We start from the raw sequence: 26,286 nt of genomic DNA, 5'->3' as shown, positions 1-26,286 counted from the left end.
TATGAATTCAAACGCAGCTGTGGTAAAAGAAACTAATAGCATGAAAGAGCTCATTTACTGTTGGTTTTTACACAGACAAAGGATTAATAAAGTATATAAAGTGTAAGGTTCGTAATACCTATGAAAACGAGTAAAAAACAGACTAGCCGGCATCCTTGTCTGTCTAAGCCACACCTCCTTACAATAGTGCTGTTTGACGACAAGCTAGTGTAATTGTAATTTGATTGAAAAGTAATAAAATATATTTAAAGGTAATTAAATTAACTTATTTATTGGCCTAATATTAATTTCAGTTGTCATTGTAATTGATGAATACGACTGGTAATAATTTGTAACTGTAATTGACATAAGCGCAATGTAATTACTGACGGCAATAGTCGGTTAAACGTATGAAGACGCCATACATACGAATTCCTTATATCTGATATCTGATTATATGCCCCAAGATAGATACATTGACTATGTTTAAATGTCAACATAGTAGAACAACGTCTCCTTCAAGACGTTTGTACAAACTTGGCATAAGTGAGTGTGTTGTTACGTTAGTCATTTTAGGCAATCAGGAGAGAATGAGATGGATACGGCGACGCAAACCCGTATTCGTCATCCGCTGATTCCACGTGAATGACTGCCGAGTTAGTGTTTATACTACGCTATATGATGATACATATAATACAATTATAATGCTTTAGTCGGACAGAATCTGATCTTCATTCTGTTCGATTACATTCATATTAATTATCATCAGATCGGATTCTCGTTCGTTTTTAATTACACCTGTACTGAATTATCCGAAGTCAGAATGCCTTGAGCCTACAGCGTTAGCCAATATAAAAAATAAACTACCGATATGTTGTACAGCGAATACTTTAGGCTAGGCTAGGCTACTGAATATGCATACGAGATATCATCGTGAACACTAGGCTAACCGTAGTTAATTTTATTCGATTTCTCTCCATACTGAATATCATAAGTCAATATGCATTGAACGGAGAATTAGTTGATATTAACAATTATTGTATCGTATAAGTAGAGGGGAAAGTAACCTTAAAGACGAAGGAGCATATCTGAAAGACCAACCATGGCCTAAGAGCTTCTGATGCAAGGAACTCGAAACAGGAAAAAGCCTAAAGATGCTCTAAGGACACTATGCCTCTATAAACTACTACTCTTAATAGAAAACCACGACCCGAAGAAGCCTGCACTTCTCTTCCTAAACTAAACACTATGTAGCCTATTATCCCTATCGTCTATATCTGACCTAAGTTTTTATCATCCTGAGAACTTACACATCGAGGGAAGGGGAATCTGCTGCCAACACTGCCTGCTCCGCGCCAGGGGGGACGGCGGATCCTGCCCGCTGTGGGCTTGCGGTATCCCCATAACCCCCAGCAAACCGGTTAGGGCTGGTTCTGGAACAGGCAGGGGAGCTGGAAAAGAACGATTAGTAATTTCAGTATCCCTATTGCTCGATCTATCCTCACTTAATCTTGACATAAAATCGGTAACAGATGTCATACTCGATGTCAGCCTACTCTCAAGTCTCTTAAAGAGCACTGTCTCTAAGTCTTTATCTTGATCTACGTTAGTCTCTTCTGCCTACACTTACTTCTTAATACGAGACCTTTCCTACGTTTGAGATACCCTAACATCTGGTCCAAAGACCACTCTGACATTCCAAACATCTTGGTCTTTACATTATATTGAACAGGCCTACAATTTACGTATAAGGAATGACTATCGTGTCATAGGGTGGGTACTCATCCTTTTCTTGCATTGTTGGCAAAGACATACGTTGTTGAACTTCCGCTCGTCGTTTTCTGTGATGTCGTGGCCGAGAATGCAGTAGTCGTTGTCGTAGCTTGTGTTGTTTCTTCCTTTGCAGAATCAATGTCTGATGACAAGGTATTAAGAGCAATCCAACCATAATCCAAAGGGGTGCGTATTCATCACCAAAATCAATCAAATCAAAGGTGCAAATGAAGGCGGGCAAGACCAAAAGAGAATTCGCTGTGGATCCATCTGTACTCCACCGCGAACGATAAGTGATTGACGTGTTAGAAGGGCAGGTGTGACCGGCCCGTGACGGCAGGGCTATCAGCGGTAGGCTGGTAACTAGGTAACGAGGGTGTTTGCCAGGAGATGGCAACACTGATCGTTTATTTTAACCAAAGATTTGGTAAATTTTTAATAAATGATGGTTCGGGCTGGTAAGTGACCAGGGCTTATTCAGGTGTTCAGGGGTGTATTGCAATAGTACTTTTAACACGTCCTGACACCGGAGATGGTCATCAGTCACGAGTTGTTGGTGGTGAGAGAAGGAGCTCAAGACCTCTACTCTCCTTTCGAAGTAAGTATTTTCTCCAACGTTAGAAATTAAGGCCATATTTTAAGATTTAAATAGAGGGTAATGAAAAGGGTGGCCAACACAGTGCCCACAACCCCAACACGCTTTCGAAATTTTTACTTACGATTAAAAAACTTTAGATGACTGACTCCATCTCGATGTTTGCGGAGTCGCTTCTCTCAACAAACTTCCCATGTCCTGTGCTAAATCCGCACACCACTTGTACCCACAGACGCTGCGGCACTTTCATCAAAACAATTGTAACCCCGACCTCTTACCAGCACTTATTCGTACTTATTCAAGGGGACTACGGCATTCTTTGCGGCATTTTGCGCTCTTCAATTGCTTATAAGTGTTGTCACTTGGTATGTGTTTACCCTCCAAACTGGTTATAAAACTTACACAAAACCGGGGAAATAAGTGAAATTTGCGTATCTATTTGTAGTATACCTATATACATATTACAACAATTTTATCATTACTGCATTACTATGACAACTAGAATTCATGGAAACATTTTGTAAATGCATCGGTGTACGTGTGACGCGCCACTAGATTGGTAACGATGAGTCATTTTTCCCCACGTCGTCTGCTTGTAAGTATACATCCGAAATATTTGTAATTTTTCGGGGTTAATTTGGTTGCAAAAAAGAGATAATAGACATGAATTAAATAAACATTTTGAAGTAAAGTTGAACTAAATAATGAGTAAAGTAAACAATTAAGGGATATAGCTTTGCACCTCACAAAGTGTCGTCGTCTGCTGCTCGTAACTGTGTTTGCTGAGTGAGTGCTTAGGAACCAGGAACAGCAACGTGGTTCAAGTGCAATTTGGAGTAATTAAGACCAAAACAGGTATAATTACAACCAAAATAAGCACTGTGGAGTTTCAGTTGTCATGGCAGTAAGGATAAAACCACCGATTACAAGGTAAAAATGAATTCGTTTCAAACCATGACCCCGGGAATAAAAAGCGCATTACTAAATTTCACTAATAGTTATAGGCAAAATGTTGTTTTTATTGTGCTGATTACAACTGTAACCTTGAGTAAGATCAATAAATGTTACATATACACGCTAACATTGTTCAAATGAGTGCTGGGAAGGCTGGGAAAGATGGTGGATTGTCTGTGGTTAGACCGGCCAGCCACACAATTGCTGCCATATTAGATTTCAAAACTGCCTTGAAAACATATTTTACGAAGAGCTCACATGCTTATTTTAGTTCGTATGGGGCTTTCATATATCACATTATGTTAACGAAACTTCAATCTTTTGAATGGTATGCTTAGAGTTGTAATTGTATTCTTGTTTCACCAATTAAATATCAAGTGAATAAGGCTGGCCAGCGTGATGACGATGGATCGTCAGCGGTTGTTTACCCTAGCCTATATGCGAAATGACAATTTGTCGAAAATTGCATTTTTTACCTAACTATACAAACCTGAGGTCCTTTAACAATAGGAAGTAGCTAGCGGCAAGCTGGAACTACGGTCGTAAGCTTCGAACAAGGGGAGAAGGGGAGAACGGTAGTTAACTGCTTGTCCGACAGTCGCGCGCCGCGCGAAAACAAATCACTTTTGCTTTTGGCCCATGCAAAATACGCAGAGTGATGGTGGCATGAGGAGGGACTATATGTAAAGGACCTCAGGTTGTATAGTTAGGAAAAATGCAATTTTCGACAAATTGTCATTTGTTCCGATACGTAATACAAACCATCAGTCCTTTAACAATAGGAAGACTCACTTCTTGGTGGGAGGAATCTGAGTCTTTTGATGAACGACTGTGTTCGTCCTCCCTGGAATGCCTCCCTGGTCGTAAGAGCGAGGGAGGGATCCAAGCCTCTGTCCGATTGATCGGGGTGTGCACCGCAGTATCAATGGTCAGACCTCTGGGCCGAGTATAAGAGAGAGGGCGAAGAGTTATCTTCTTCGTACCAGCAAGCAAGAACTTGTTCCTGTTTGCAAGAGGCAACATAAAGTATGGGTGTCTCAAGCTGGCATCCACTTCCTCCCCCTTGTTTGGAGGAAGTGGTGGATATACGCTCCTATCCCTAGTGAAAGGGATAGGATGGGGCTCTGTTGAGTAGCTCACCTGCATCTTGTCCTTAGTCCAGCAGGGTGACGACCGTGTCCCTCTAACCACAGGTAGAGGGGAAGAAAAAGATGGAAGAGGAGCCAGTCACACTCTCATTCACTCATCCATTCTTACGGTCCACAGCCAGGGATTTAGATGCTGTTCAGCTGCGAGGGTCTGGGTTCACTACACAACGTGTTGAGCAGCCACCACGGGTCCCAAGGAAAAAGATCCAAGGACCTGTGGGCAATATTCCGAAGGTAGAAGGAAGGGCATGTGGTCTGGTTGGACCAGACCCCTGCCTTCAGTACCTGCGCCACGGAGAAGTTCTTGCGGACAAGGCAGCATCTCCTTCGCATCGAAGGCGGTGAAGTCCATTAGGGAGGGGATTGTGAACGACTCGAACCAATCGTCAGGGACCGAAGGGTTTGGAGTCTTCGCTACGAAGTTCGGTACGAAATCGAGCGGTCACGGATCCCCATCCCCTGGATGCTTGACTTCGCAGAAGTCATGCAGTTCCTCAGAGGAAAAGAAGGAAATAGTCGCATGACCTATCCCTCTTCTCTACTTCGGTGATGTCCAGTACCCATACTGGTCTGTCCGTTTGCCACGAAGTCTCTCGCATCCTCCTATCCCCATGCAGCGAAGTTCTCGGTGAGTGGATAGGACACCGACACTCCATGGTGGGTGTCGATGGTATAGGTACTGTGACAAGCTATTAAAACGAAGTAATGATTGCTCTGTAACAACCGAACTAAGTCAACAGCATAGTTCGTAACTGACTCGGGCGCTCTGACAGCTGCCGACTGACTGCGTTCCGGTAGGAGGCAAGTTGTCAAAAGCATCCGAGTAAGTCACGTGACCTTCGCCTTTAAAGGGTTATGCCGAGAGACCAAACAAATAATGTATTTTGTTTGTCCACCAATCTCACCAGGGACAGGCGAGGGTGATGATTCTCTTAAGGCATGTGCCCAACAGGCGAAAGTCAATTGCCTTCTAGAGACCAAGGTCCCTGAAGGTAAAACATCTCATGGTTGTTGAATCTCAGCTAAGGAGAAACAACACTATGTACCGTTGAAGACGAAGGTAGATATTGAATGCAACCTACGTCTTCACAGATGAATCGAGAGAAGGATTTCTCCAAGATTCATAACCTGTGCTTACAAATGACTGAAAACGCTAACCGCTGTTTTCTGCTTTACCTTACCTTACAGACCTTACATCTTGTTCGGGTTGCCCCAGGTCCCTCAGTGTGAGGCACCTCTAATGTCTACCGAGAGTTGCTAGTACATCTTCCGGTATATTTTGCATCTTCCAATCTTGGATGGTCTGGGATGCAGTTTAGATATTTGTCGAGCTTATTCTAAACACATCTACGCTCACTCCTGTATATTCCTCAGATGAGCTGGCAACGCATTGAATAGACGCTGCATTATCGATGCTGTGCGTAGTGGAATTAATGTCCTGTGTGCTTTCCTTATTTTTCCTGGTATAGTTTTTGGGCACTATTAATCTACCTCTGCTTGCTCTTTTCTGATATTTTTAGTTCCATGATATTTTCTGCTATTCCTTCTATCTGTTTTCCATGCCTGAATTATCATGTAGCGTTCTCTTCTCCTTTCTAGACTATATAATTTTAAGAATTGTAGTCTTTCCCAGTAGTCTAGGTCATTAACTTCTTCTATTATAGCTGTTAAAGGACCTTTGTACACTCTATTTGTGCAATATCCTTTTGATAGTGTGGGTACCATATCATATTGCAATATTCAAGTGGACTACGAACATATGTTTTATAAAGCATAATCATGTGTTCAGCTTTTCTTGTTTGAAGTGCCGTAACAACATTTCCACCATTTTTGCTTTACATTTTGCCAACAGAGTTGCTATTTGATCATTGCATAACATGTTTCCTATTCATCATCACACCAAGGTCTTAACTGCTTCCTATTTGTGATGGTCTCATTATTAGGTCCCTTATATGCATATAGCTTTCTTTCTCTGTCTCCATAATTTATTGATTCAAATTTATCAGAGTTAAATACCATCCTATTTACCTCTGCCCAATCATATACTTTGTTAAGGTCTCTTTGTAGAGCGTTCCTATCTTCATCACAAGTAATTTCTCTACTTATTCTTGTGTCATCTGCGAAACTACTCACTACCGAATCCTTAACATTATTGTCTATGTCTTCAATCATAATAACAAACAGTATTGCAGCTAACACCGTACCTTGCGGCACACCGGATATACCTTGGCTTCATCCGATTTCTCGTCGTTTGCAATAACTATCTGTTTTCTGTTGTGTAAAAATTCTTTTAACCATCTTCCTACTTTATCCAACGATATTGTGTTTTCTAATTTTCTTCGCTAATATATTATGGTCTACTTTATCAAAAGCTTTTGCAAAGTCCGGTGAGAAGTCGTAGTTGCAATGAAAACACAGGGGAAAGCCGCCTGAAGAACTGCTTCTCATGGGCTGAACATTTGGAAGTAGAGCTGTCAGGTCGGAGAGTAGGCGATGTCTTCTGACACATCTTGTAATTCGGGTTGAACAATGAACAATTGTACACCTACGAATACGAGATATTTTGAAGACAAACTCAGATGTCTGCAAAATCATTCGCATTATCGCAGTGCGATGCAGCGGGAGACTTGTACAGACTTCTGTTACCGTGCGGTAAACAGAAAGATGAAAGAGTCCAAGAGATATCTCTGTTGAAAATTCTCGCAATGTCGAAGGCGATGGAATCTAGCGTCACAGCAGTAGATGGTCCTTCATTATTGCGAGAATCCCCGTTAATCAGAGACCTAAGTCCATGATTGTTGGGCAGAGATACGGTTCGGTAGTCAATCAAAGCAGGGGAGAGAGAGACATACATGACCGTGCATATCGGAGGCCCAGCTGATACTGAGCTGCTATCAGCAGTTCAATACGCAGTAGTTGAGCCTGAGCTCTCGCTGACTCGTATCCTGAGTTTGCAGGTAATCTATTATTCCACGAAGGAATGTGTTCGGCTAGAACTACCGAGCATAAAAAGATATGCTCGAGCATAATTTAGGCGAAACGAATTTCGGTAAATATAAAAAGTTGAAATGGTGTTGTCGTGACAAACCATAAAGTATATTAAAATTGAAACTGAAAACTCCTGGGAGGTTGCAGGCAACCCCGAGTTGCAGTTCAATTAGAATACTTGTCTTATAAGTCACAATCCGTAAGATTAAACTAGGATATGCGCCTACCCCTCGGACAATTCAACTGCTTAGTAGAATTTTCATGTCGCGAGGTTAATTAGACGTTAGTATATTTGTAGGATTCTGGAACCAACGATCTCCATCCTAAATTATTTCCTTTCCAAAAAAACAAAAAAAAAAAAATAAAGGATTGGCAGATCGACCACCTGCGATCTCTATCAAAGAGACCGGGGTGAAGGAGAAGTCTTCCTCGAAGGAAAGCTTCAATGGTGAACAGAATACTAAGACGATAGTTCAAGCCAAACTGGATATTCCCGTCCGATCTTCTCTATTCCAGGTTGGTCGCCTACTGTGAGAAAGTTTCTTCAGCAGCAGTCTTCTTCCCCATGCTAGAAATTCCAGGAATTCGAGCATAGGCGAGGTTCCCGATTATCGTGTAACATATCGGGGATTCTCGTCTCGCTCACTTTGGACCGTGGTCTCACCCAAGTGTTGGGAGATCGTAAAAAAACTCGAACCACTCCTGAATGCGCTAGAAAAAAAAAAAAAACATTTTTTCCGTTAGAATTGCTAAGCAGTCTGCGAAACCCCCACCGAATTCGTCAAACGATATCGGCTGGTGGTCCTCTCGATTCCCGTAGAAATCGAGGAATGGGGCAGGATTCCTCCTCAACGACCGGGGCTTACGTCGGGTAGGACCCGAAGGTCCCCGGTAGCGCAGTCCCGAACGTGGGATCCTACAGAGAAATCTCCGTAGGATCCCTCCCCTCCCCTTTCCCTCGTAGCCGTAAGGAGAGAGGGAATGGGGAGAAATTGGAACTCGCTCGCCTTCCCAGTGGAACTAGCAGTTGGAGAAGAGTAGGAGCAGCCATCGCCTTGCGGCGATGGCCTCTCAGAGTCTGGGAAAATGACAATTTGTCCAAAATTGCATTTTTCCTAACTATACAAACCTGAGGTCCTTTTACAATAGGAAGGTACTAGCGGCAGCTGGATAGGTCGTAAGCTTTCGAACAAGGGGTTCGGTAGTTAACTGCTTGTCCGACAGGCGCGCGCGACTGGGAGGTAAACAAATCACTTTTGCTTTTGGCCCAAGCAAAAACTGCAGAGTGAGGGGTGGCATGAGGTGGGGCTATGTGTAAAAGGACTCAGGTTTGTATAGTTAGGAAAAATGCAATTTTGGACAAATTGTCATTTGTTCCGACCACGGCCATACAAACCTTCGGTCCTTTTACAATAGGTTAAGACTTCACTTCTTGGTGGGAGGAATCTTGAGTCTTTTGTGAACAGGGAACGGTGTTCGCCCAACCTTGGAAGTCTCCCTGGTCGTAAGAGCGAGGGAGGGATCCAAGCCTCTGTCCGATTGATCGGGGCGTGTGCACCGCAGGATCAATGGTCAGACCTCTGGACCGAGTACTAAGAGAGAGGCAAGCGTATCTCTTCGTACCAGCAATGTAAGAACTTGTTCCTGTACAGGAGCAAATATAAAGTCATGGAGGGTTTGACTCTTGTAGGCATCCACTTCCCCCCCCTTGTAGGAGGAAGTGGTTGGATATTCTGCTCCTATCCCTAGTGAAAGGGATAGGATGGGGCTCTGTCATATAGCTCACCTGCATCTCGTCCTCATCCAGCGTAGTGACGACCGTGGCCCTCTGCCCACAGGTAGAGGAGGAGGAAAAGACGGGAAGAGGGAGCCAGTCACTCACTCATTCACCATCCCATCCACACAGTCACACCAGGACTTTCGATGCCTGTTTCAGCCTGCCGAGGGTCTGGGTTTGCTACACAACTTGTTGAGCAGCCACCAGGGTCCCAAGGAAAAGGTATCCAAGGACCTGTGGGCAATATCCCGAAGGTAGAAGGACGTAAAGGTAGTCTGGTTAGACCAGACCCCTGCCTTCAGGACCTGCGCCACGGAGAAGTTCTTACGAAACGCCAACGAGGGGCCAATACTTCTGACTTCGTGAGCTCTCGGACGGGACGTACGGATGTCGTCACTACATCAGCTCATACGCCCTCTGATGACCTCACGCAGCCAGAATGAAAGAGTGTTCTTGGATACTTCTTTCTTGGTTACCCACCCCTGTGCTAACGAAGAGGCGGTCGACACTCAGGCCTGATGGTGTCGAGTTTTCTTCAGATAGCGCCGTAGCGCCCTCACAGGACAAAGCAGCATCTCATCCGCATCATTATCGGTGAAGTCCATTAGGGAGGGAATCGTGAAGGACTCGAACCTGTCGTCAGGGATCGACGGTTTTCTGAGTCTTCGCAACGAAGTTCGGGACGAAATCGAGCGTCACAGATCCCTATCCCCTGGAGTGTCGTACATCATAAGAAAGACCATGAAGTTCCCCTACTCTCTTCGCCGATGCCAGGGCCAGCAAGAAGAGGGTCTTGAGGGTCAGATCCCTGTCTGACGACTCTCGGAGTGGCTCGAACGGCGTTCGAGTCAAACTCCTAAGGACGAGAGTCACATCCCACGCAGGGGGCCTGAGTTCCCTGGGTGGGCAAGACCTTTCGAAGCTCCTCATAAGCAAGGAGACTCGAACGAGTTCGAGATGTCCAATCCCCTCAGTTCAGGACGAGCGCCAGGGCGGCTCTGTATCCTTTGACTGTGGGACTGAGAGGAGCTTCTCGGCGAAGAAAAACGAGGAAATCCGCTACCTGCTGCAAGAGTGGCTCTGAGAGGAGATAGACCCCGTCTACGACACAACCACAGAAGACGGCCCACTTTCCCTGGTACACAGCTGCAGAGGACTGACGGACGTTTCCAGCCATCTCTGTTGCTGCGCTACGAGAAAAGCCTCTCGTTCGCTTAAGCCGTGAAGACGTAGGACTGGGGACCTGCTCGGTGGTACGCTCGACGTGTGGCTGGGCGAGAAGGTTGTGCCAAGGGGGAATCTCTCTCGGTTCTCCTGTGAGAAGCAGCCAGCAGGTCCGGATACCAAATGGCCTGTGGCATTTGGGAGCCACCAGGATCATCCTGAGATTCGGGGTGACCAGTGCTCGCCTGATCACCTTGCGAATCAGGCTGAACGGGGGGAGGGGGAAAGGCATAGACAAAGAGGTTGTCCCACGGGTGTTGGAGAGCGTCCTCTGCAGCTGCCCATGGGTCCGGCACGCCGAGAAGAACACCTGGAGCTTCCTGTTGTGCCGGGTGGCGAACAGATCCACGACTGGTCGTCCCACAGGTCGAAGAGCCTTTCCGCCACGTCTGGTGTAGAGACCACTCGGTCCCTATCACCTGATCCCGACGGCTGAGCGTGTCTGCTACTACATTCCTCTTCCCTGGAATGTAGCGTGCCGACAGCTCTATTGAGTGTGCCTCGGCCCACTCGTGCACCTGCCGAGTCAACTGGTACAACGGGAGAGACACTAGGCCACCCCTGTTTTGTTGACATAGGCCACTACCGTGGTGTTGTCGCACATCAACACCACTGAGTGTCCCATCAAGCGGTCCCTGGAAACTCTTGGAGAGCGAGGAACGCTGCCTTGAGTTCCAGTACATTGATGTGAAGGTGCTTGTCGTTCTCGTCCCACACTCCTGAAGTCAGCAACTCCTCCAGGTGTGCGCCCCCACCCCATCCCTCGGTCGATGCGTCTGAGAACAGCTGCATGTCCGGGGGGGGGAGTGCGCAGAGGCACTCCTCTTAAGAGGTTCCTGTCGTCCAGCCACCAGGCTAGGTCCTGCCTCACCTCCTGTGTCAGTGACACTGGAAAGCTTGGGGGATCCGTCGCCTGTGACCAACTCTCCTTTAGTCTCCACTGAAGAGACCGCAGGTGAAGACGCCCGTGAGGGACTAACTTCTCGAGTGATGACAGGTGTCCGATCACGACTTGCCATCGCTGAGCTACCTGTTCCTGCCGAGACAGGAACTGGTTGGCTGCCTCCCTGAATCTGCTGATCCGCGAGTCTGCGGGGAAGACTCGCCCTGCTACCGTGTCGATCAGCATACCCAGGGTACTTGCATCCATCTGCTTGGGTGTTCGAGATCGGACTTTTCGAAGTTCACAACGATCCCCAGATCGCGACAGAACTCGAGCAGTCGATCCCTGTCCTGTAGCAACTGCGAGCGGGAGCTCGCCAGGACTAACCAATCGTCGAGATACCTCATCAGACGTATCCCGTGCGAATGGGCCCAAGCAGGACACCAGAGTGAACACTCGCGTGAACACCTGTGGGGCGGTTGAGAGACCGAAGCAAAGTGCCCCTGAATTGGTACACCGTCCCGTCTGAGGGATTGAAGCGGAGGTACTTTCTGGAGGACTGATGAATGGGTATTTGGAAATACGCATCCTTCAAGTCCACTGAAAGCATGAAATCGTTCTCCCTGATGGAGTTGAGCACTGAACGTCCGTCTCCATCGTGAACCGGGTCTGGCGAACAAACCGGTTCAGAGGAGAGAGATCTATCACCGGGCGCCAGCCTCCCGTAGACTTTTCCACCAGGAAGAGTCGACTGTAAAAGCCCGGTGACTGATCCGTGACGATTTCTACAGCTCTCTTGCTCAGCATGGTCTTGATCTCCTGTCTCAATGCTACGTCCTTCGATGACCCTGGAACGTACGACTGCTGTTGGATCCGGGTTGGAGGTAAGGGGTGGCCGAGATTCGAAGGGTCAATAGATATCCCTCCGAAGGACGCTACAATTTTTTTTTCGCCCCAGGTCTCCCGGCGCCGTAGCGCTGCCAAGTTGCCCAATGGCTGGCCAGGGCACACCCCCCCAACTTCCGGTCAGCAGGTGAGGGGGAACGCCGTCCCTAGCGTTTCCCCCCTTTCTTCGACTTCTTCCAGAGCCTCCACGGGAGGAGGAGGTTAAATGGGGAGGAGGGCTGGTTACGGCTCCCCTTTGTAGAAGTCGAAGAAGACAGAGTCTTTCCCCTCGGGGCTTCGACGCAGCTACCGTCTTAGCCACCGAGGAAGCGCTAGCCGAGCTCTTTGACTTGGCCGCAGTCCGAGGCTGCCCAGAAGCCTTCGAGACTGCCTGGTGAACCAGACGGTCACTGTCGTCAGTGCGCCGTCTGTCCACCACAGCGTCCACCATCTCTCCTGGGAAGAGAGACGTGGAACTCCGTAAAGGTCCGTTGCGAAGTCCCAACGCCGCTTCACGCCCGCCAAGCCCTGGAAACCCGAGTAAGGGACAAAGCGTCCCTACGTCGGAGAACCAGGTTGGCCCACAGGTTCACCGTCTGGTGGGCAAGGAAGGAGATGGCTCTTTCCACCCCAGACTGGCAAAGTCTCCTAAAGGCCGAGTCATCTTCGGGAGAAATTCCCCCGGAGTTGGCTGCGACCTTAGATACTGTGAGGGACCACAGATCTAACCAGGAGACGGCCTGGAAAGCTGCCATGGCAGTAGATTCCAGGCCGAGTGCCTCTTGCTGCGAGAACCATAGGTTCTCGGACAGGAGCTGCTGCAGAGACACACCCGGAGTCAGCCTGGCTAACTCCGTGTTCACCTGTTTGGGCGGCATCGGGTCCTCAGATGGCACGTAAAAACGCCGCTGTCGCAGCAGAGGAGGTGGAAGCAGCTTGCTCGACCTGCTAGACTTGAGAGAACCGTCTTGCCCGGAGACAAGCGATTCTACCAGGTCCAGCACTGAGTCGGCAAGCTCGGAACGCGGCAAACCCACCGTCGGTCTGGGTTCCCTCTGCGAGCCCCAGAACGACTCGAGCCGGGACGTGGGCTCGGATGGTGGGAGCGGCGATCCTTCCGCGAGTGTCGTTGTGCTGACGAATCAGCGCAATAACCTCGGCAAAGTTCCTCTGGATCTCAGGAGTGACTGCGTCCTGCGGAGTCGGACCATCCAGTCCCTCAAACAGGAGCATCTCCCGAGACCCTCCTCCCTCGGTGAGGGGAGGAACAGCGACAGACCCCTCTCGGTCTCCTCCAACCACTTGTGCATACGACCTGGCTGGTTCGAGAACCGTGCCTGGTACTTAGGACGACGTGGTGGGATCCTGAGGGGCGCACCCCTCACGATCACTCCTCAATACCTCGTCCTCCCGGTGTAACCCGAGGGAGGTTGAAGGTATGGGAGAGGCAGACCTGACGCTCCCTCCTCGCTCGCTGGCAGAACCAGTGGGGCTTGGAAGACTGCAGGCGATCGTCAACCCGCGGTGGCGATCGAGCTGCAGGCCTAGTCGAGCCGTCTCGCTGTGGAGAACGGCTGGACCGAGAACAAGCGGCACCCCGGTCTCGTGTGTCAGAGGAGCTGGTGCTGGTTGCCGTACCCGATCGCTCTCTGTGAGAGTGACGGTCAGGCGACCGGCGAGCTCCACTGTCACGGAGACCGGTGCGTATCCTCACGGCGCGTCACGTCGCTGGTACCAGCCGTGGCTGGCGCCGGCGAACGAGGGGACCTCTTCCCAGCCTCAGCCCGTGGCCGGTCATGGACCGTCACGTCCGCCCGGGTAGCCAGCTGCTCGCCGCGAGAGCGAGAGCTGGTCTGGTGAGAGTCGCGTGAGCGGCTGTCACCAGTCTTCCGCTCCGTGCCGTGAACCTGACGCTGAGCTGGCTCAGAGGTCTGGTTCCTAGCTGCACGGTCGCTGATAGGCGACCGTACACTCGGTACCTCTCGCGAACGAGAGGCCGAGACGGATCCTGCTGCCGTGGTCGAACCACTAACAGCAGGTGAGGAAGTTGCCAGTATTAGCCGGCACTCCTCTGGTCCCCGTAGTCTTCTTCCTTGCGGAAGAAGAGACGGGTCCTGCCCCCGAAGGAGCAGGGTGACCAGCGGAAGGACCCCCCGTCTCACCAGAGCGAGACGGGCCCTTAGAAGTTCCCGAAGGAGACTTCTTAGGGGGGGGGGAGGCGACCTTCTTCTTCTTAGGCGGGGGAGCCTTAGAAGAAGAAGGGGAAGAGGCGGCAGACGACGACGACGACGAAGAAGACGATGAAGACGACGACGACACCTTCCTCCTCTTCTTCTTCGTCAACCTCCTCAGGACCGATGTCAGATCTGTCATCCAGGGCGGAGCCGGGGCTGCTGTTGCCGAAGCAACAGGGCCCGGACGCACCTGTCCGAACAGATCAGCATCGGGAGCAGCGGAGCCAGGAACAGGAACAACGTCAGCAGGTGCAGGCATCACAGGAACAGCAGTGGAGACGGCAGGAGCAGGTACAGGAACGGCAGCAGTGGTCGGCAACGTCACGTCCGTGAACAGCGGCTGGGCAGGTACGGTAGGTACGGCATGCTGTACAGGCGGTCCAGGTGGACGGACCAGCGGCACAGACATCCTTGGTACTGGTGGGAGGTCCAGGGGCGAGCTCTTCGGGCACACGAGTAGGATCGCGGCAGCACGGCAAACCCAGGCGGCGGCATCACACTCCCCCGTGGTACGGTGACTGGCCCCTGCACGATGTAGTTGGTGTGACAGAGACCCGCGTGCGGGGTGTACACCAGGTGAGGAGGTGAAGCATAGCGGGCGTTGTAAGGTCGTGGTGGTGGTCGTAACCGTAGCATGCGTGACCGCCACAGAGCCAGCGAGATGGTAGAGCAGCCCCTGGACACTCGGCACGCCCTGCAGACCCAACGATGCCCACACCTGTCCGAGGTCGTCCTTCGCGGCAACCGCACCTGAGGAAGCAAAAGTCGGGTGATTAGCAGGATCCTCTACCCGCTCGCGCGAAGAGGACCCAGATAGAGGACCCAGAGTACAACTCGACATCGGGGTATCTAGCGCCCTCCTCCACACTCGACAGGTCGGGTGAGGAGAAGGACCTAGAAACCCCCCCCGAAGGGGAAGGCGCCAAACGTGGGAGCTGAGCGGGCGGCAGGAAAGAAGACGAAGTGTCCGTAACCAAAGGAGTCGCGGGAGAGCTTTCCGACGACTCCTTTGCAGGCCTTCGCTTCTTCCTGCCTTCGTACAAAGTCCACTGCGCCTCCGACCAATTAGAACATACTTCACAGGGCTCGGCTCGGGTGCATTCGCGCCCCCGACACCGAGCGCACAAAATATGTGGGTCAATTTCCGGGAATGAGCGGAACTTTCCGCATTTACGCCCTTCGGTACCCGGGCATAGTCTCCGTGGGGTAGCGAGGCGTGGAGATTCCATTATTGATCAAATCAAAAATGAAGAAATAAGAGAGGAAATGATTGTACTTACAAATGTTCACACACAAACACAACCAAATACTCATGAAAGCAAACGACGAGAAGCGGGCAGAGAGCGTCGAACACACACGTCCACTCGCTGTGAGGCCGAAAGCAAAAGTGATTTGTTTACCTCCCAGTCGCGCGCGCGCGCCTGTCGGACAAGCAGTTAACTACCGAACCCCTTGTTCGAAAGCTTACGACCTATCCAGCTGCCGCTAGTACCTTCCTATTGTAAAAGGACCGAAGGTTTGTATGCCGTGTCGGAACAAACGTATCGTCAGGAGAAAACGTTTTCCCGCGGAGGGTTACGAACTCTCACTGTAGGTAAGGGTCTGCCGCCACTGTGAACGTCGTCTGGGTGGGGCTGATCGACACCTGACAGGAGAGAGCCGATACCGTCCTCCGACTCATTCCAGTCCTCGTCGAGGTCGAAACCTCTCAGGAGGACCGAAGGAGTATTTAAATACGGTGTCCGAAGACACATAGAAACGCCGCTGTCGCAGTAGAGGAGGTGGAAGTAGCTTGATCGACCGGCCAGAACTGAGAGAGCCTTCTTGTCCGGAGACGAGAGACTCTGGTTCGAGACAGAATCGGCAAGCTCCGATCGCGGCAGACCCACCGTCGGTTTGGGTTCCCTCTCGGGCCCCAAATCCTCTGTATCTCGGGAGTAACCGCGTCTTGCGGAGTAGGACCGTCCAGTCCCTCCAACAAGAACAGATCCGAGATACTCCTCCTTCAGAAGGAGGAACAGCGGCAGACCCCTGACGGTCGCCTCCAGCTACTTGCGCGTATGTCCTGGTCGGTCCTAGAACCGTGCCTGGTCCATACGGCGTCATAGCGGGATCGCGAGCGGCGCACCTCTCGCGATCACTCATAGGTACCTCGCTCCTCCCGGTGTAGCCCGAGGAGGTTGAAGGTACAGGAGAGGCAGACCTGACGCTCCCCCCTAGCTCGCTGGCAGGACCAGCGTGCTTGGAGGGTTCTGCTGCTGATCGTCAATCCGCGGTGGCGATCGAGCAGCAGGCCTAGCCTTGCTGCTCGCCTGGGCGAGAGGCTCGGCTGAGAACGTCGACGCTGATCTCTAGCGTCAGGCGAGCTGTTTGCTGGTTACCGTCTCCGCCCGGTCCCGATGGGAGCGGCGGTCAGGTAACCTGCTAGGCTCGCTGTCGCGGTGAGACGGCGAGCGTCCTCTCGGCGCGTCGAGCCGCTGGTACCAGCCGTGGCTGGTACCGACGGCCGCTGGGGGACCCCTTCCTCGCCTCAACCCGTGGCTGGTCAGCGAACCGTCACGTCAACCCCGAGGCAGCCAGCTGGTCGCCCTGCGGATTGGAGAGCGTCCACTGGCCTGGCGAGGAGTCGTCTGCACGACACTCGCCAGTCTTCTGCTCCGCGCTTCGGTCTTGACAGCGAGCGAGCTCGGGTGTCAAGACTTTGGCTGGACGGTCTCCCGCGGGAGACCGTCCACTCGGTACTTCTCGCTAACGAGAAGCCGAGGCGGATCCTGGTTTAGCGGCAGAACCGCTAGAACCAGGCGAGGAAGTGCCAGCCGAAGCTGGTACTCCTCTGGTCCCTGTCTTCTTCTCCTTGGTAGAAGAAAAGACGGGCCCTGTTCCCGAGGGAGCAGGAGGACCAGCAGAAGAGCTCCCCGAATCGCCGGAGCGAGACGGGCCCTTAGAAGGTCCCGAAGGAGCCTTCTTATGGGGGGAAAACCCGGGTTACCAGCTGGTCGCTGCAAGAGCGGCCGCTGGCCTGGCAAGAGTCACCTGAGCGTCTCTCACCAGCCTTCTGCTCCGTGCCGCGTCTTGGCGCCGAGCGAACTCTGGCGCCGAAACTTGGCTGCACGGTCTCCCGAGGGAGAACGTACACTCGGGATCTCTCGCGAACGAGAGACCGAGCCAGAACCTGACGTAGCGGCATCGCCGCTAGCACCAGGCGAGGAAGTACCAGAGCTAACCGATACTCCTCTGGTCCCCGTCTATCTCTTCCTTACGGAACGGGGAGACGGGCCCCGCTCCCGAAGGAGCAGGAGGACCAGCAGAAGGACCCCTCCCCCCGTCCCACCGGGGTGGGACGGGCCCTTAGAAGTTCCCGAAGGAGACTTCTTAGGGGGAAGGCAGCCTTCTTCTTCGGCTTATGGGCCTTGTGAAAAGTCGAAGGGGAAGAGCAGGCAGCAGCAGACGATGAAGACGAAGATGACAGCTTCTCTCCTCTCCTCGTCAGCTCACGCATGACAGTCGTCAGGTCCTCCATCCAGGCCGGAGCCGGGGCTATTGCCGAAGCAACACGGTCCGACTGCACCTGTCCGGAAGGACCTGGGACTGGGGAAGACACACCGTGGGCAGGACCAGCATGGACAGGCTCAGGAACCAGGAGCGACAGGAACAGCAACCAGCTCAGAGCGGCAGGAACAGCGGCAGCGGTAAGACCCAGAAGGGACAGCCAAGCCAACAGCGGGAATCACAATCAGCGGCAGGTACGGCAGGCCCAGCGATCGACCTCGTAGAATCATCGGCAGCCAGCGGAACCTGGGTACTGGCGGCCGGTCCAGGGGCGAGCTGCTGGAACAGCGGAAGTCTGGGCAGGGCAACACGAAGAAAACAGGCGGCGGCGGCAACTCCCCCTCGGTACGGCGGCGGCCACCCTAGTAGCGGCAGACGGCGTCACCGACACAGCATGGGGAGTGTAGGAACAGGAGGGGGGGGAGCAGCATAGGCGGCCGTGGTAGTAGTGGAGACCGCCCCAGACCTCGCTAGACGCTGCAGCAGCCCGTGGATGCTAGGCACGCCCTGCCGCTGCGGTGGTCCATACCTGTCCAAGGTCGTCTCCCACGGATGTAGCACCTGCGGTAACATAGATAGATTAGTAAGAGGGGTTCCCTCACGCACGGGGGGAAGACATGCCCCACCCCACGAACGCAAGGAAGACGCCAAATACAAAATACAACGAAGAAGCTGAGCGGGGGCAGGAAGGAAGACGAAGAATCGGATACCAAGGGAGTCGCGGGAGAGCTTTCCGACGACTTCCTGGCAGACCTTCGCTTCCCCTTCCCCACCCCCCGCACAGCAGTGAAAAGTAATATGAAAAATGAAACAGAATACTGCCCTTGCGATTCGCTTCATAGAACTTAAAGGGGAAAAGATCAATTCCCGGGTAAGAACGGAAACTTGATCCAAATAATATGATGCTATCATAAAATATATATGAAAATGAAACAGAATACTGCACTTGCGATTTCACTTTCACATAAAATAATCGTAAGGATCAATTCCCGGGTAAGAACGAAAATTGATCCAAATTAAATTTCATGCAAATAAATAAATGAAAATGAAAAGAATATTGCAATTGCGAATCCACTTCATTGCATTCTATATACAAAATAAAAGGCTCGTGCTGAGCGCAATCACACTCTCGGTAACGAACGCACAGGGCAAAAATATAATGAAAAGAGTACTTACATTTTTCAATTACACACTTTCGCCCAAAATAGGTACATGACTCGGCGCAAGAGCGCCCGCCCTCGGCACCGAGACATAATTCAAGGGTTCAATTCATGAACAGAGAGGAAATCGCCGCATCTACGGCGATAGCTCCATGTTGGTTCATAATTAAGTAATGAAATGAAAACAGTGTACTTACAGTTTCATTTTCAAGTCAAACAAACCATTAGTAGAAAACACAATATAAACAAAGCATACGACGATGAAGCGGGCAGAGAGCGATGACGAACACGTCCTTCACACCCGCGGCCGAAAGCAAAAGAGGTTTGTTTACCACCTCCCAGACTGTCGGACAAGCAGTTAACTACCGTTCTCCCCTTGTTCGAAGCTTACGACCGTTCCAGCTGCCGCTAGCTACTTCCTATTGTTAAAGGACCGATGGTTTGTATTACGTATCGGAACAAATGCATGTTCAGTGAGTAAAGAATTGCCTGTATTCATTTATTTCTTTTGATGTTGGCCTGTTTATTGAATCAGATGTAGTTTAGTTGGGCAAATATTTCAAAGTTTTGAGTTTTCCCGCTTTTGCGCATGAGCAGTGCATCAGATTTTGGCGAACTCTTTAGATGGGACCTCGCTGATGTGCCATACTGTTTTGGTGAAATACTGCTTTAGGCTAGTGTTAGGAAATTCATTCCCAGTGGTATTCCCGATTAAGGAGCCACTGTCATTAAGTCATGTGTGGTGTACAATCACCAAGCAGCTACCTAACCCACCACCCTATTCCTTTGTCGTACTGGACACAACCATTATTTATTTGCGTTTATCTAATGTGCTGGGGTAAACAACCGACTGGACTGGCCAACTCACCGACTACTGCGTTTTTGGCCACCCTCCGAAAAATATGGCCTTCATTTCTAACTTTGGAGAAAATACTTAGCTATACCTCGAAAGGAGAGTATAGAGGTCTAGAGCTCCTCCTCTCACCACCAACAACTCATGACTGATGACCATCTCCGGTGTCAGGACGTGTTAAAAGTACTTTTTCGGAGGGGGGCCAAATAACTAAGCGGTAGTCAGTGAGTTGTTTACCCCAGCATAGCCTACCATTGGGATAGGTCCTATTTTTCTTGTTTAGTATTCAAAGAATTTCCTGATTTGTTCATATTAGATATCAGAGTACTGTAATAACCTAATGTTTGTGTTGCTGATTGAATTAGCTACCTACTACTACTACTACTACTACCTCGTATACTACTACTACCTATAGGTAGTAAGTAGGTAGATACCTAACACCAAAATTCTTCTTCAGATGGTTTGGGACTTCATTTTCTCCAAACAGGAGGCCCCATGACCACACTACTTCCATAACGAATTAACGATCTTGTCTTACCTTTGAACTCGACCACTAATCCCGCCCTTAATCCGTTCCGATGATCTACTACTAATCGGTAGTAACAGATGTGATGAATGACGCAGACGCAGAGTCTGAGGCAGTGTTGCCAACCCGAAGACGTCGGAATTCCCTGAACCACAGACCAAAAATTCCCCAGATTTCCCCATTTCATATTATTGAGTTATATTTCCCAGGAAAAAATATGAGATTGCTATTTAGATTCATCTGAGAAGGTTACAACAACGAAGACGTAATAGTTCTTTACTGTTTATTTAACAAAAATATTTTTTTCTACAAATGAAAATAATAATTCGCTCAATCACATTTATCCTGGGGGAAAAATAAATAGCTTCTTTAGAAAATAAAGCAAATCCCTTTTTTCACTACTTAATGTTAAAAGAATTACATTTCTCTTGGGGGAACTAAATAGTGAGTTTTTTAACAACACTATCAATACTTTTAATCAGAATCACTTGTATTATAGCAGCATTATGCTCATACATAGCCAGAGTTGTTTACAAAATTATTTTAAGCGTGATTCACACAAGTAGCCTAACCTGGGTTTGCAACCTACATGAAAGTAAATTTCCTGATTTTTTCCATAAAAATATTCGCAATATTTAATATATTCTTCTATTCAACTTACCTAATGGAGATTAAGTAACTGATAAAGAAAGTAGGTCTATAGTGACCTGTTATTCAGGGACTGTTGATGCTATATACTATATAGGTAGCGCTGGCTGATGCATGGGAGTGGGACTGACAGTGACAGCTTGTCAGAGCATGCTCTTCAAGATATAAGCAACGTATATATATGTTGGATTTTGTTTATTTTGGTCAGGAAATTTCTTACGCAGTATAAATACTAAAAGCTATTTTACATAACCCCCAAATTCCCCAATTTCAAAGGCCTTTTCCCCATTGGGACCTCTGATTCCCTAAATCTAGGGAACATTTCCCAGTATTGGCAACACGGTGAGGCGCAGGTGTAGTAGTAATACAGGGGACTTGTCTTTGAAACGGCTCTCCTTCTCGTTTTATTCCTCCTTTGTTTATGTTCAAGTGCTTTGTTTCCGTAATACCACAAATCATTTATACATTCTCTCCTAATTTTAATGCCTTCTTTCGACAGATCTGAAAATAGAAGTATTTGCTATCTACTCGTCTTTAATTTCCTGATATGGCTGCTGCACAAAACTATATTTCTGAAGTCACTATATATTGGGCAGTAGAGTAAGAAATGTTCCAAGTTTTCATTTTCTTCTTCAAATCACAAACATTTCGTATCTTCCCCTTTTAACCTCCTATTCTTTTATGTCTATCCGTCTGTCTGAACTTGTAACTCAATTTTCTACCCGTTCCCTTCGTCCGGACTTGAAACACAACCTTAAATTATCTGTAGGTCAGCTGTGACGTACAGTGATCTCCCCCAGTATCTCAGGATTTGTACGAAACTTCACATTTTTCGCAACTTCTTTGACTCGGCAGGAAGTTTAATAACAAACAATACGCATTTGTAAACTACCTTCTTTGAATCGGTAGGAAAAGTCAATAACTGCATATTTTTCAAACCTTCCTTGGCTCAACGGGATACCAATTTCGTTAGATACCAGGATTAATAAGTTATTATTCCTGGTTAGATACAATACCAATTTCGTTAGTTACCAGGATTAATAAGAGTTAATCATAAATCGATTACAGTTGCTTTCATTACTAAAAAGTATAAAACACAAAAAATTAAATACAAAAATATAAAGTAAAATGTTAAAATACGCTTTTATTAAAATGAACTATAAAGTGAAAATTAATTTTTTTGAGACACCAAGATTTTCAAACAAATAATCCTGTCTACAGAAATAAAAGTGTGGCTGCCAAACATGGAAGGAAGTGATACGAGATAAGAAAAAAGAACTATTTTTATTTTCTCATAGCATTTCCTTCCAAGTTTGCAGTGGTGAGGGAAAGGGGGGGGGGGTGGCTGCATGGCCGCTGCACTTTTAAAAGTGGAGGGGACAAGTATCCTTTGCCCCCCCCCCCCCCCCACCTTTTCAACCACAGCCAATAATAATAATAAAAAAATGGACATTTGTCAAGATTGTTGTTGTCAGCGATTTTTCGATTTTGAGTGCGCTTTCATTTGTCAGTGAGTGTTATATCGTTGCTATATCGTAATTTCTGGTGGTATTTTGATGTTTTTGTTTTTGGTAGTTTATCAGCAGTGTCACAGAGGATAATTATGTAGTCAAAAAAATTAATATAGACTAGAAAAGAGAAACTCCAAGATATAAAACGGTAGGCAAGCCTAACATATCGGTGTCATTTCGAGAATTTTATTATTTGTTCGTTTGTTAGTGTGTGTGTCATTTTGTTAGCATATAGTTATTTCTGGGTTTCTTTTTATATTATTGGGTTTGTCTGCTATAAGAAGTTTCAGAGACAAAAAGTATGTAGTCCAAGAACGTAATATTGGAATTGAAAAGAGAAAGACTAAGATAAATTATGCGAGTGTTATCCAAGAAGTTTGTGCGTAGCTACTATGATATTATCTTATTACGATATTTATTGGTGTAATTTTATTGTGTGTGTATTTATATTGTTGGCAGACAATTATCAACTGTGTATTATAATTTTATGTTGTTTTCTTTATTGTGTGCGTGTGTTTGCGCATGTGTGTGCCAGGGTGTCAAATGATCAACCAACACTTGGCATGCCGGAGAAAGTAGAAACACTATTATTAGATTCTGCAAATCAGAAAAGTCCTGAAATACCAATTGATGTGAAAGAACTCTATCGGAATGAGCTGGGCTTTGAACGCTTGTCCATTCAATTGAAGATGCTCCCTGATGCTCTGAAGGAGGGAAGAGATGTGCACAATAAATAGCATCGCCGAAATATGCAGTGGGTACTCTCAGGGGAACCTGTCATACAAGGTCTGCTTAGTCAACTGCATAAACTACTTAAGCTATACTTAACAGTCTCAGCCACCTCTGCAACTTTAGAAAGATGTAACTTTGTACTGAAAAGAATAAAGAACTCGCTAAGAAGCAGAAGCACCATGGCGCAGAAAAGAGCAAATATTACTACATCCATTTGTCATGCTCTCAAGCAAAGAGCTGATGATCTGGATCTGGTGATCTTATAATCATGATGATATGTTTTTAGTTCATGTTGTTTTCATTTGCGCTAAACATTGCATGCAAAATGGTATTCAAGCATCATAAATTATTATATGTTTGTATGATTGTATGATCTACGATGTTATTACGATGTATGGTATCAAGTCATTAGAGTCTATTATAAAGTTTTGAAGAGGTCTGGCAATTTTACATTTTTTATTATACCTTTAAGATTTTGAGATCTTGGTTCGTTTTCGTGACATATTCACGTTGATTCTGATTGCATTATTATTGCCATTGCCTTCATATGATTATATATGGGTGTGTATAATGCTTGGATAACATAAATTTTGTTTTGCTTTAGTTTTTGCATTTTGATATTGCAAACTGATTTGCAGCAATGCTTTCTTTAACAAACTGATGCAATTAAACTGTATTGTGGCCAAACCATTGAAGATTACTTAACCAGTTATTAAACCTTTAAGATTTACATTATACACCATTTGTGCACTTGATTTAGTTTGAATCAATGATGCAGTACTCTTAGCTGTTGGTTTATTTGAAATAATGTTTTATACGTTCAATAAAGAATTGAAACTTTTCTGATAATTCATGTGTATTTGAATATTGGAATACTTGAGTATATTGGTTTGGCAGAAACTATCTTGCACTGTTGTCTCGTGTGACATGGAGGGTATTATAACATTTATTAAATGTAAGATAACACGATATCGCATTGACTTTTCACCAGATCTATCATAAGTCTCATCAACATTGTGTTTGGCGCCCACGCTTTTATTTCTGTAGACAGGATTAATTGTTTGAAGATTCTGGCGTCTCAAAAAATTGTTTTTCACTTTATTGTGCATTTTAATAAAGGCGTGGTTTATAAACTATATTTTTATTTTTTCCATGTTACCATACCAGGTTTCTTCTTCTATGTTTTCTCCTTAGAAAAACTCGCGTTGACTTAATAACAAAAGGGGAAGAAGTAGCAATAGTAGTTTTAAAATAGATCTGACTTCTTTGGTACAGCTCCCTCGCGAGTTATATTACTCCTTTGCTTCTGTTTATTAAGATTATTGTAAATTCCTTCCCATTTTCAATTTCTTTTTTTGACAGATCTACTCTTTATTTTCTTGATGAAGTAATGGAAGTAATTAGTGGTAGTTGAGAGGACTTCCCCAGGGACAGCTCTATAGCCCTTAATGTTTGAGACAGAGAGAAGCTTCTCTCAGCAAAGAAAGACAAGGAAGTCCGCTGCCTGCTGAAGAATAGCTCCGACTGGAGAGATACTACTCGTTCCACATCACCATCCACAGAAGATGGCCTATTTCCCCTGGTACACAGCCACAAAGAATTTATGCAGGTATCCAGACATCTCTATCATTGTGTGGTGAGAAAAACCTCTCACTTTCAAAGACGGCTGGATAGTCTCCAGGCATGAAGTGATAGTCCTCTCTTAACCTGAATTGCTCTCTACTTACGGCTACTACAGCAGGTTGTACCAAGGGGGAACCTCTCTCGGTAACTGGGAAAGTAGAGCTAGCAGGTCGGGAATACCACTTGGCATGTGACCAATTGGGAGCCACCAGGGCCATCCTAAAATTTGGGGTGATCATGACCCTGTTGATCAAACAACGCATCAGACAAAACGGAGGATAGGCGCAGGCATCGAGATTGTCCCAGGGGTGTTGGAAGTTGTCTTCTAATACTGCTCATGGATCAGGCATTATAGACCAGAGCCCCAGAAGCTTTCTGTTTTGCAGGGTTGCAAAGAGGTGTATTATTTTTCTTCTTTCCCACCGTTGTCCCTACATTACAGGGTCGGTTGCCTGATGCGCCTTCTCCACTGCCTTCTATCAAAGGCATCAACCTCCACCAAACCTTTTTCTCTCCATATCTTCCTTCAATTTATCTCGCCATCTGATTCTCTGTCTCCTCTTGATCTTCTTCCTCTAACAGGTTTTCCTCCAAAGCCTTCTTCACTCCCTCCTCATCATCCATCCTCAACACATGCCCATACCATCTCAATCGTGACTCTCTTATCACCTCTGTAATATTTACTAAGCCTGCCCTTCTTATTTCATCATTTTCCAATCTCTCAAGCAGCGATATTCCCATAAACCACCTCAGCATTCTCATCTCTATTCTCTCAAGCTTTACTTCCTCTTTTCTTTTTAGAGCCCATGTTTCTGCTCCATACATTAACACTGGTCTTATCAATGTGTTATATACCTTGACTTTCAGCTTGATTGGCATTTTCTTATCACATGCCACTCCAGCTATCTTTCTCCACTTCGCTTCAGTGGCGTGGTTGGTATGATGTTGGCGTCCCAACTCGGTGGTCGCAGGTTCGATTCTCGGCCATTCCATTGAGGAGCGAGAGATGTGTATTTCTGGTGATAGAAGTTCACTCTCGACATGGTTCGGAAGTCATGTAAAGCTGTTGGTCCCGTTGCTGGATAACCACTGGTTCCATGCAACGTAAAAGCACCATACAAACAAACTTCCCCCATTCAGCTTTTAACCTACTGTCAACTTCAGCCTCGACATCCTCCCTCTTGGCTTAAAGTAGATCCTAAGTATTTAAACTTCTGCCCCAAAGATCAACCAATCTTTCTGTA

At 47.6% G+C, this 26,286-nt stretch overlaps 1 protein-coding gene across 1 annotated transcript in view; it reads right to left on the bottom strand.

The window, feature by feature from the left end:
- Positions 1-20,640, bottom strand: part of LOC135200179 (zinc finger protein 84-like) — a 65,961-nt gene extending 45,321 nt beyond the window's left edge. The window contains exon 1 of the mRNA XM_064228542.1: positions 20,541-20,640. The gene's annotated coding sequence lies outside the window, so the exon portion shown is untranslated. The remainder of the gene's footprint in view (positions 1-20,540) is intronic.
- Between the last annotated feature and the right edge of the window lie 5,646 nt (positions 20,641-26,286).

The sequence above is a fragment of the Macrobrachium nipponense genome, chromosome 26 (assembly GCF_015104395.2).
Source record: "Macrobrachium nipponense isolate FS-2020 chromosome 26, ASM1510439v2, whole genome shotgun sequence".
In the NCBI taxonomy this organism is placed as follows: Eukaryota; Metazoa; Arthropoda; class Malacostraca; order Decapoda; family Palaemonidae; genus Macrobrachium; species Macrobrachium nipponense.
Note: the sequence above shows the minus strand (reverse complement) of the source record. Positions and strands in the feature narration are given on the sequence as shown.